Below are 12,504 nucleotides of genomic sequence, written 5' to 3' on the forward strand. Positions count from 1 at the left end.
CTTCTTCGTAGTGTGTGTCGATTCTGTACTTCCAACATAAGCTATCTCACATTCAAAATAAAAAACATTACGAATTGACCACATTCATCTGTATTTATATTTGGGTTTTTTAAATGGTCCCTGTTTTTGCAATCGATTCCTATTAGCTACCATGATCCCCATTTGGGGATTTTAGAATTTTTCGTACACAAATCGGTGTCGAAATATATTTGGTACGCCTGATAGTTTAGTTTCATTATATATATATAGTATATCCATCAATACTGAGTGTAACAATAAGTGTGTATTCTGTACTTCATTTCATTACAAAAAGCGAACAAATTTAAATCCGTTTTTTAAGTTGAACGAAACAGAATGGTCTTATTTGATTTTTATATTATAATGAAATACCGTACATAAATAATGTAATTTAGAAAATAGAGTAACGACCTGTTATTTGTTTTTTGTATTTTATTGATTATTTAATAGCAATACCGTTTTTTTAAATACATCAAATATTTTCAAAACAAAACATAATTTGAATATAATTCTACTACTACACAGCTTTTTGTGTATATATAACTAATCCAGCCAAAAATTTTTAAAAATTGGCGGTTAATGAGTTAGTAAAAATGTCGTTCTAATTTACATTAGATTCTTTTACTGTTTTTAAACCATCCTTTTACGATAACAAATATAGTAATCAATGAACCTATTTATATATATATATATATATATATATATATATATATAAGTTTGTGCTTTCTGCAAATACTTTGTTCTATAAATTTAATTGTAGATATTTTGCTTGAAATTGAATCCGCCCACTGAACGATTTGATAGCCAAATCGTTCAGTGGCCGGAATAGTTACTGTTCGGGGATATGAGACGTATACTGTATGTGGATATATCTATTTTGTGTTTAATTAAATTAATGCATTTCTTGATTAATATGCAGTCAGAAATCATGTTTTAAACAGTTTTAAGTGAAATTTTCATCAAAGTCTTTATTAATCTGTATCTTCGAAAACAACAGGTTGAGAAGACCCGCGAATCTTACATGCTCGCGCTAGAGGGTGGCATTTCTCGATGCCTTTCATCAGATTAACTGCCAGGTTGCGGTTTTAAGTCAACTTCTCTTTCTTATTTACAGAGGGGTCCTTTCTCCCACCGGTAGGAGGTTGATAGAGCCAGCAGCATCATTAAGCTGTAACGGATCAATTGTGCGAGGGATGCTCCGGCTGTGAGAATGGCAGGCAGAATCTCTTCTCCCCGCTGGGTGAAAGTTGGGACCTTTTCCCACATTCTCCAGCAGACTGGGACTTTCCACTTCCTCTGCCACTTCCACCGGAACTTCTCACGGACACTTGTTGGAGTGCCGAGGGGGTTGGAGGGGGGCAATTTCTTTGGGAATATGAGTTTCGGGGCTTTCCCGAAAGATCCCGGTTCCCTATCCGGGGTAGGAATGGTACCTGTCCCTGGCTGACACCTTCGGGACTCGCTCCGTTGATTTATCAAGTGTAAATATTTAGTGAAGGTTCGTTCTTCATGCATGATAATCCTCCCCCGCACATTCTTATAGCATTAGAATTAGTTTTTGAAAGATCAGTTGCTGATATTTGTTTTTGATAGAAGAATTACACTTGTTTGTTTGTTTCTTATGGCACTTGCCACTGACAAGCCCGCTGTTACGAAGACAGCGATTTAAGCCTGAGGGGAACGTCTCTTATTTTTTTATAGCAGCGCCAACTAGGGCCAAGAGTACGACTTTGCCACTCACGCATCACTCATTCGCTTGCACAACCCCTTTTTGCAGGAGGGCACATTCACACATAGAACAACAGAAGAACAACCATGCCCAAACCGGGACTCGAACCCGGGACGCCCAGATCACGGGGAAGACGCGCTACCCCTATGCCAGGACGCCGGCAGAATTACACTTGTAGTTTAATTGTTGTAGATCCAACTTAAAACTGACGGGAATATAAAATTCTTTTATAGTTAATGAAAATCGGAATTAAGATTCAATACACCAAGAGAAGATAATTATTTATGCTAAAATGGTAGTCATTTTATATCTAATATTAGTAATTTTAATAAACAATATATAACAAAAAAATAGTTAATTTTTCAAAAATAATATAATAAAATTTTTAAAGAAATTCTTAAATCCTCTTAATTATGATAAATAAAAAACATTATAACTCTTTGAATTCTATGATTGTACAGTAAAATCTTAATCCACGCATTTCCAAATTTTGTTTAAAGTTAGTCTGAATACATTATCATATAAAATAAAACATACACAGTAGACTCAAGTTAGGAAGAAATTTAATTAATGAAAATGATTAGAAAATATAAAAAAAATTATAATTTTTAGCTAGGACTTTGAATTGAACAAAGTCCTAACTTCGCAGATGATTGTTTTAACATTGCGCTAATAGGAAATTCAAAGAATCCAGAAAATTCCATTTAAAAATGCTCATATTAGTAAAGTGTCAGAGCTTTAACTGCTACAGCAAATGAATTACATGTAAGACAACATACTAACTACATAGAATAAACTGTTAATAACAGAAATTTTACGTGCATATTGAACTAGAATAAACAATAGTTAATAGATAAAATGTAAAATTATTTTTGGTTGAATACATTCATTTTTATAAGAGATTTCTTTTCTCTGTTAAAAATGGTTTTCTTTCTTTTCTCTGAATTTTTCCTTTCTGTCTTTTCACATTTTCGATCAAAAACCATTTTTTAACTACCGAAACATGCCAAAGATTGAAGCCTTTACTGTTAATAAACAAAAATTAATTCAGTTTAAAATAATTATTCAGAAAATTTTTACAAAACATGTTGAGATTATCCCTTGAACTATTTTCTTTTGCAAATATTGATGAAGTTTTGATATCGAAAATAGATTAAAATCAATACCTGAAATTTATACGAGTACCGGTGGGTTTTCCTTTTTCGTACACGAATTATAGAGGTAGTATTGTAATCATTAAAAAAAATTTAAATTCGGGATTTTGATGAATTTCCATGTTTCAAACCTTCCAGTGTCCGAAAGATACATCTTTGGCATTATGTCTGTCTGTCTGTCAATGAGTCTATCTGATTGTGAACACGATAATCAAAAATGCTTTAAGCTAGACGGCTAAATTTCGATACTTGGAATTACGACCAAATTTATGGATTTGTATAAATTTTGAATTAAATCCATTTGTAGGAACTCCGGCTATTGGTGTGCCGGTGAACTCGATAAATACAAATCAAAATTGCAAGATTAATGAAACTGCTAAATTCACGCCAAAAGTCTATATTTCTTAACTATCTCTCATTAACGTTGTGCAAGATATTCGCGGGCTTACCTTATGCCCAAACCCCCGGGGGGGGGCATGAGGATGAGATGCTTCCGGTATGGTGGTTGGATCTCGCCATCCTGGAGGGTACACAAATAGGGGGGGGATCTGACTCCTCTTATCGATGACGGGACGTACTTCCTTCGGGGAGGGTTGTACCGTGGCCGGTGATGGCCCTTAGGACTCAACCACAGTTCCCGCCAGTGTTGCTGTTGCGGGGGTCCGGTCATTCAGCCTTATGGTTTAAATCCGTGTGCCTTCGTGGCGGGTCGGAGAGTCAGATGGCTGACTTACCTTATGCCCAACCCCCGGAGAGGGCACCTCGAAATGAGGATGAGATGCTACCGGCATGGTGGTTGGATCTCGCCACCCTGGAGGGTACACAAATAGGTGGGCGATCTGACTCCTCCCATCGATGACGGGACATACTTCCTTCGGGGAGGGTTGTACCGTGGCTGGTGATGGCTCTTAGGACGCAGGGGCATGGAGAGGTGTCCTGGCCCTTAGGACTCAATCATAATTCCCACCAGTGTTGCTGTTGCGGCGGTCCGGTCTAATGATTTAAATCCATGTGCCTTCGTGGCGGGTCGGAGAGTCAGTTGGTTGACTTATCTTATGCCCACAGTTTTATGAATATTGAAGAATTGCGAGAAAGTTTCGAAGAAACCGCTCCCTCTGATGTTGGTTTTTTTTTTCCCTTGTAGTTATTTTGCTTTGTACACCTGAAAGAAGGACATATAATATTGTTGGAAAAGTAAAATTTCTTGTGTAGTTTATATCCACTATGGTATCATATTATTTTTATGGTGTCAAATTAGGAACAATAATATTTCCCAGATAATAAGACTTCATAGAAAAAAAAATTCTAATAGCATTTTTCAAGATACTTATAATAAAACCTCTAACACAAAAATAAGTCTTAATCTAACGCATCATTCAGACTGAAACGCTTGGTACGCCCATTCAACACTCATAAGATAAACTTAATTGTAAAATAATAAGTTTAGATAATTTAATGTAATTAAATAATTATATTGGCATTAATATTTAAAATAAAACATAGTAGGAATTGAACTTTTTCGTTATATAAGCATTGCTGGTATTGTATACTAACAATATTCTGCTTTTTCGTCGCACCAGCACAATTGTTGAATCACGGAATTATTAAATTTCACTTCTCTGAGTCAAAAGTAGTTTAACAGCTAATTTTAATGATCTCTAAAAACTTTGAAGATTATTTCATTTTGATCTCCTTTGGTATCGCTATACAGCAGACACTCTGGAATCTGGCAGTGAATTAATTCGAGCCATCTTATCCAGTTTTTCAGTAGAATGAGATGGAAGCTTTAAAGTGAAAACAAATCACTGAATGCTAATATCACCTTTTCTTCATCCAGTTCTCTGATATATTGGATTAATATCTACCGAACTGACTATTTTTGCTTTTGAGAAAAGTAAACAATAGGTAGGAGTGATAGAAAGGGATGGCAGCATGTAAATTTCGGACAACTTTAAAGGAAAATAAGTATTGTATTCGTCAAAATTCTCATTTCAAAGAATATCTAAAAATTTGTCCACCTTTAACCTAAAATTTCGTCCATCTCATAATGTAAAATTTTGTTCAATCGCATAACAGGAACTTAATATTTATTAATATCCAAATAATCATCTATACAGAAATTAACTGATGGAACTGTTTTTCCTTCGTCTTTCTTTTATGCTTCCTCCATTTGATGCATTTTGTGTTTAACTTTCTTGAATAATATGCATTTTTTTTTTATTCTTCCTTCTGACCGATTGGCTTTAAAATTTTATACAGATCTATGGTTTCAATGGCAAGATTATATACCAAATGTGATTTAACTAGTTTATTGCTTTTTAACTGTCGCACTTACATACAGACAATTAGACATTCCGACCGAACAGATGAAAAACACAAACCTACTTCTCGTGACAAATCATGTGCCAAATTTGATTTATCTAGCTCTATGTGTTTTTGAGTATTTATTCGCATGCTCACGGTAAGATAAACAGATTGTTTAACTTCCCATTAACGGATTTTTCTACAAAATTCGATACAGAACTCCAATTCTGATGCAAAGATCATTTATACCAAATTCCATTTGTCTAGCTCTTACTGGTTTGGATTTATCATGTTCACAGGTAAACAAGGAAAATTCTAAAAACTGATTTTTCGCATTTAGGAAGGTCAATTTATTATATAAATTTTTATCCATCTAGCATTTTTCTGCTATTATATTTAAATAATTCAGATTACCATAAGAGTTAAATGATAATCAGAGCTATTATGGTTACGCAGACTAGGCATAATTTCTGTTTTATTTATATAGATTAGAATAGTTTCAAAAATATTTATTAGGGATGTATAAAATGCGAATATTCTTCAAAGTCTCAAGGTTAAAAGCTTTGACGATAAAAATGCTTTCTCTCCCTCCCTCCCTCTCTCTTTTAAAAAAAAAAAGGAAGAAAGAAAGAAATCGGAAATTTATGATTTCCAGAGATGACATAAACTGATTTAAGTAGAAGTAGATTATAACGTGATCGTGTATATAGAATGGCCAATTTTCTGTAAATTGTTGCATCAGCTCAGCTGTCGTCCTCGTTATCTGACCACGGTTCAAAATGACGAGGTCCGTCCCAAAATAGCCCTAGTGTTGCTTTACAATGGGAAGTTAATATAACTAAACTAAACTGAAACAACAATAAAAAAAATTCAAATTATCTACAGAGTAAATCTGTGGCTATCAAAATTAGTGCAAAATTCCTTCTTGGGTAGTAAGCACTCATTAAGAAAAGATTTTTTTTTTCAAAATATTGGTAATATTTTAATGTAAAAAGAATTTTGTTTTTGTTTTCCTTTAATAACTTCGTGAATAAAATTCATTTTCATACCATCTTAAAATTTGTTAAAAATAAGTTTAATTAAATTTAATTTATTAATTTTATCTAAGCAAAATTTTTTCCCTAATTTTAATGAATTAAATGAATAGTTTTAAATGCATTCTGTAATAAAACATTTTCATTATTTTAATCATCAGATTGATACTCACAAGCAATACATATACATATATATATATATATATCATTAAGAGATTACATATATATATATATCATTAAGAGAATTTATCAATTTAAAAATGATTATCCATTAAAACGCTCAGAACAATGACAAAAATTCGAAAACTTACGATGACCCTAAAAAAACACACGCAGAACGCATACTAAAAAGTAAAAAAAAAAAAAAAAAGAAAGAAAGAAAGAAAGAAAAAAGAAACGATAAAATATTGTGATTGAATTTTTTTAAATACAATAATACAACAAATTTAGAAAAATATCCATATTTTAGCAAATTTAGGAAAAAATTTAAAAATAATTCTCCACTGAAAATTGTTTTCTTTCTTTTTTTTTTTTAAATATTTCTTTCAACTATTTTTGGTTTTTCTAAAGTAAAAGTTTATTTTGAATTGTCATGTACAATTGGAAATCCTTTTAGATTATTTTTATAGCAAAAATATATCGCTTAACTTTTAGGCATATCTCATTATTCAGGAAAATCTACTTATCCATTTTTTTTATAAAACTACGAATTATTCCGAGATTGTTTTAAGATGCTTATCGCTTTCATGCAATTAGAAAAGCAGAAACTAAATGCACAGAAAGATTAGTTCATTGAAATAATATTATTTGTTTTCTGATTCTGGTAACTCAATGAATGAGGCAGCACTCGGAAGAAGATGAGCTTACTACATGAAGGTATTAAAATATAAATTGCATTATTTCATTCTCAGGATTCGCTCTAAATAAAGAGTACCAACATTTCTTTATCAACTATATATATATATATATATATATATATATATATATATATATATATATATATATATATATATATATATATATGAAAAAAAAAACCCTGGTTTACAGCGAAGATGACGTTTACAGTGGAACGATTCCACCAGAGCGAATGTACCATGAATAAGGAATATTATGTTTATGGGCCTAATAATATCTGTAAATTGTGCATAATGCAAAAATCATTCAAACGCTCTACAAGGCAAACCATTGAACTTAAAGCTAAAATTTTTTGTCAGATTGTTATTATTTGGAGATGGCTACTCAATAATAAAAGACTTTTCTAAACTCTTATCGATATTTTTAATTAAAAATTAATAGATATTTTCATATTTTCCCTCAATAATTGTAAAACATACTTGTTTTTCTACTAAATTAAATTTCAATAAATTAATTTTTTATGAAACTAAGTTTAGTTCTCTAAAATTTTTCCTTCACTTTTATTAAATGTTTAAATAAATTTTAAATACATTTATAAAAATATTTTTTGCATTAATTATAGATTTATACTCAGACGCGCTTGATAAACACGTTGTGTGTGTGTGCAGTTATCGTTGTTATATAATTAAAAAATAAAATAAAAATAGGCGAATCAATCCTAACATCATTATACTATATGTTTCGGATTAGATATTCGAATCTCCTTTTATTTTTAAATTTATCTAGGCAGAATCTTTTTCAGCCGGCGTCCTGTCCTAGTGGTAGCTAGTCTTCTCTGTGATTTGGACATCTTGGGTTCGAGTCCTGGTTCCAGCATGGTTGTTTTTTACTCTGTGTTCTATCTGTGAAGTATGTGAGAGAGCCTCTCTGTAAAAAGGAGTTGTGCAAGCGAGTGTGTGAGTGACATCTTCATATGAGTTAGATGTCAGGCTTCTGGGTCTTTACCCTGAGAAGCTACTGCCCAAACTCGGTTTAAATATCTGACTTCTTCAACGGGCTTATGTAAGAGCCATAAGTAACAACAATAACGTTTTTTACAAATTTTAGTAACTTTTTAATAGTATTTTTAAGCATATTTTACTATAAAAGATTCATTGCTTTAGTTACTGGATTTATTTTCACACACTTTCGGATTATATAGTATATACACATTTTTGTTTGCATGTTTCGTTTCTATTCAATTGATTTTAAAGTTTTAAAAATAATACAGACAAATCAGACTTGAAGTCTCATAATAAATTCAAACTCAAAACTATCAGGAAGAATTAAACTATTGGTATATCAAATAATATTAAAACCCATGGTGTCATCAGTCTCTTCTATGTTTCTGATAGCAGCGGAGAACGCACATTAAAGCATTTGAAACCCTCCAATTTAGCTTAGTGTTAGAAAGATGAATTTGTAACATGCCTGATTTATCTGGAACATCAATATTCATAAGGATTTACAATTTCCTAGAGTTTGTGACTTCCATTTAAAAAAAACCTTCTTCAAGTCTTTTTGAAAAATGCAGCAAAAGTGATAAAACAGCAATAGAGGGAACTAAAATATGTGGTCCAAAAAACGTTAGAAGTTTGATTTGCTGCTAGCTCACTACAAGTTGCTGTTACATCACACCAACATGATTCTGCGATTCAGATTTTGACGATACTGTTGCTTTATTACTACCTTTCTTTATTACAAAACTATCACTTTCCGACGATTCTACTTCGCTAAGGGATGAGATGCCAGAGGATGTACGTATTTTTGGAATTCTTCGACCTGGATTCCCGCTCCGTTAGATAATTTCCGCTCAGTTTTTTCTCACATGTATGTGAGTGTCGTGTTGTTTCCTACCGTACCATTTTAATTGAACTTAAAATTGAGAATTGATTGCTTATATGGTCAATTCAGGTGACAAAAAAACTTTCAGGAGGCGCCCGAAATATATTTTATATATCCCTAAATGTCTTTCCAAGATTATCCACTATTGTCAATCCCAAAATGTTATGAAAAATTCAATGACAAAAAAAAAAGTATTTAACCAAAAAAAATTTTATTTTGTGAAAAAGCGAATTATTAAATTTTAAGAATAGAAATCTTCCATTTACTCATCATAATTTAAGATTTAGGCTCCTTACAGTAAATAAAAATTGCTCTAAGGTATTTGATAATGAATTAATATTTATTCCGGTAATATTACAAGTTATCCGCAGTTTTTATGCATCCAAGGATAATCCGAATTCACCTTATTGTTAAATGTAAACGCTTCATCCTTTAATCTTTCTTCTCACTCTATAATTTAATTCACTATAATTTGATTAAATAAACAATCCTAACGCATGCGCAAAGGGTTTTGAAATTAGTTAAGTCATATTAAAGTCCCGTTTTAAAGACACTAAAGCTATTTTGTTACAGACCTTGCAATCTAAGCTGCCACACCTTCTCCAAACTTCCGCACCATACCGGTGGACGGATGTTTTGTCCCGATGGGTTTAACGTTCACCAGATCCGCTTACAAGACGGTTAACCAGTGGAATCGGGTCTTGAACTTGAAACCCTAAAGTTCCGGAGTAGAGACCTTATCAACAGGCCATCGCAGCCCGTTCTAATCTGAGAAAGGACAATACATTCATAATATTTAACTTCAATTTTTTCCCTTTTTGTTTTATCTTTTATCTGATATCCATGTTATACCATCATAAATACTTTAAGACATTTCAATTTTTGCTCTGAAGTTGTATTGTAATTTCACATTAATAACAATATCCTCTGAGTTTAAGAACTACGTGAATTATGCCTCACATCGGAAAGCTCAAAGCTTAACTCATGCTATGATGCCTAGGATTAGAGTTTCAAATTTCTGTCATGAAAATGAAATTCATTTATTTTAGTATATTTTTAATTGATTCATCAATAATAATATCCTTATTTCTGTCATGAAAATGAAATTCATTTATTTTTATATATTTTTAACTGATTTATCAATAAAAATATCCTTCGAGTTCAAGAATTGCGTGAGTCTTCACTCATATTGGTAAGCTTAAAACATTATCATGCTACGATGTTCCGAATTCGAGAAAGGCCGCGGTAACCTGGTGGTCAGGTCTCGGCTTTGGAACCGAAGGGTTTTCTGGTTCGAGACTCGATTCCACCGGAGAGCCGTCGTGTAAGGTGGTCTGGTGCACATTAAATCCGTCGGGGCCAAACGTCCTATAGCTGGTGTGGTGTAGATTTTTGGTAAGGGGGTGCCAGCGCAGGTGTCGTCCTCGTCATCTGATCGTGGTTCAAAATTACGAAAATTCAAGCATAGTGTTGCTTTAAAAAGTGACGTTAATAAAAACTAAATCGGGTTCTAGATTTGAATTTTTTACATGAAAATGAAATTCGTTTATTTTTGTTTGGTCATGCATATAGAGAGATAGTTTATTGTACTTGAAAAAAATTAATTACTCAAAGAAACACATAAAATATATTTATCTTGTTTTCAAAAATCCTAATCTTTCTTAAATTTATTTCGTGCACTCCAGAATGAACCATGCAAAAGGGAAAAAAAAAAAAAAAAAACTATGTTTAATTGAAGGAACGTTTAAGATCTCCTTCAAGTACCATTCATAAAGATTCTCTCTCTCTCTCGACAATTAACTCTTGTGTCGAACCACTTTCGTCATCGGCGAGATTTAAAGACTCCTGAGACGCATGAAACGCCAAATTTCGCAATCCGGAAAGAAAGAAGAAAAACCATCCTAAATTCCGCTTGATACTTAAAAGAATTTTCATGGCTGGCAGCTGAGGCGATTGTTTCTAACCTTGTTACTGGTCATTCTTGAATGGGAAAACATTAGTAATTAAAGCTACTTATGAAAAAAGATGCTTGCACAACAGCTGGTTGCTAAAGGAATTTCGGATTTTTTTTTTTCTTTTATATGTGTAATAAAGGAATTCCTTCATAACATTAACTATGTGGAAATATTATATTTCTTTTAAATAATTTTCAACTGAAGTGGCTTGAATTTCTGTACGCACTAGCCGCCTTTGATGCCTAGTTTGTTCATCTGGAATATTTGTCTGCTCTGGTTGTTAAGCTATTAATACAGAATAGATATATTTAAAATTTCATCTTGTTGTTTAAGACTGAAAAAAAAAATGAATTTAATGAAATCAGTCTATTATAGAATATTATGTGTGCAAATTAAAAAATTCCTCTCGGCAATCTGGAAGGCAAAGGTAGATTCCTTTACATCTAAGTTACTATCTGACGAAAATAAATTGTTTATGTTAGAAATAGTCAGAATAAGGCTTGAAAATCAGTTTTCATCGCCTAACTTCTAAGGTATTTCAAAAGTTAAATGCAAACTTTAATACAAAAGTTTTTCGTCTTAATGAGGCGCTAATTTGATTAACTGGATTTATTTTTCTGTGTTCAGTATTAAGAAAGTTTTAGCAAAATGAAAATTTCAATCTCCCATCACTATTTCCACCTCCTTTGGGCTAGATGGGCCATTTACGAACTCGTCCGAGATTTTTACATTTCTAACAATATATTCCAATCCGTTTAAAATCGAAACAAAATTACTCTAGTTCTCCTGTTCACAAGATAACGTGGGCAAAGCATCATACGCATATTTATAATCTTTTGAACGAAAGGTGGTTTAGGGTTCTAGGAACCATAATCGATGAAGAACTGAAAATATTTTTCCGAAATCTTGCCATGAGAACCATTGCAATAGTTAGTCTTCCTATAGGAATCTACCTAAAAAAGAATATATTTCAAAATAAAAGTGACGACGAAAATTTCTACTTCGGTGTTACAGTCCAATGAAAACATTTTTTTTCTTTCTTTTTATTTTTATCTTAATTTTAAAATTGGCAAACGAACGCGATTCAATGATTGGATGAAACGATGAAATTAGTTTGAATTTTATCATAACAGCAAAATCATCCTTGCAAATTAATTATGTATCAAATAAAATTTTTAAAATGTAGTGAAAATTATATATATATATTGAAATGAAATTGGTAAATTTAAAAGTTTAATTTGGGGTTTTAAGGTAATGAAAATAATTTTTTTAAGATAAAAATTTTGCAGATGTAGCTGAAAACACCCATAACTTGCATAATTTTTGATTAAATAATCTAGTTGATTTTTGATCGTGTGTGGCAAATTTCATCAAGAGCGGACAGAAACAGTACATTTGTATATACGCTATACAAACAAACACTCATTTTTACGTACGAGTATATAGATTCGGCATAATGCCACTGAGTTGCATCTTATTATTTATTTCTATACACGTTTTTTTTTTTTTTTACAATTCTAAATTTGGTTTAGTTGTAATATTAAGAATATATGTTGCTTGATTGAATTTCT

The sequence above is a fragment of the Argiope bruennichi genome, chromosome 8 (assembly GCF_947563725.1).
Source record: "Argiope bruennichi chromosome 8, qqArgBrue1.1, whole genome shotgun sequence".
NCBI lineage: Eukaryota > Metazoa > Arthropoda > Arachnida > Araneae > Araneidae > Argiope > Argiope bruennichi.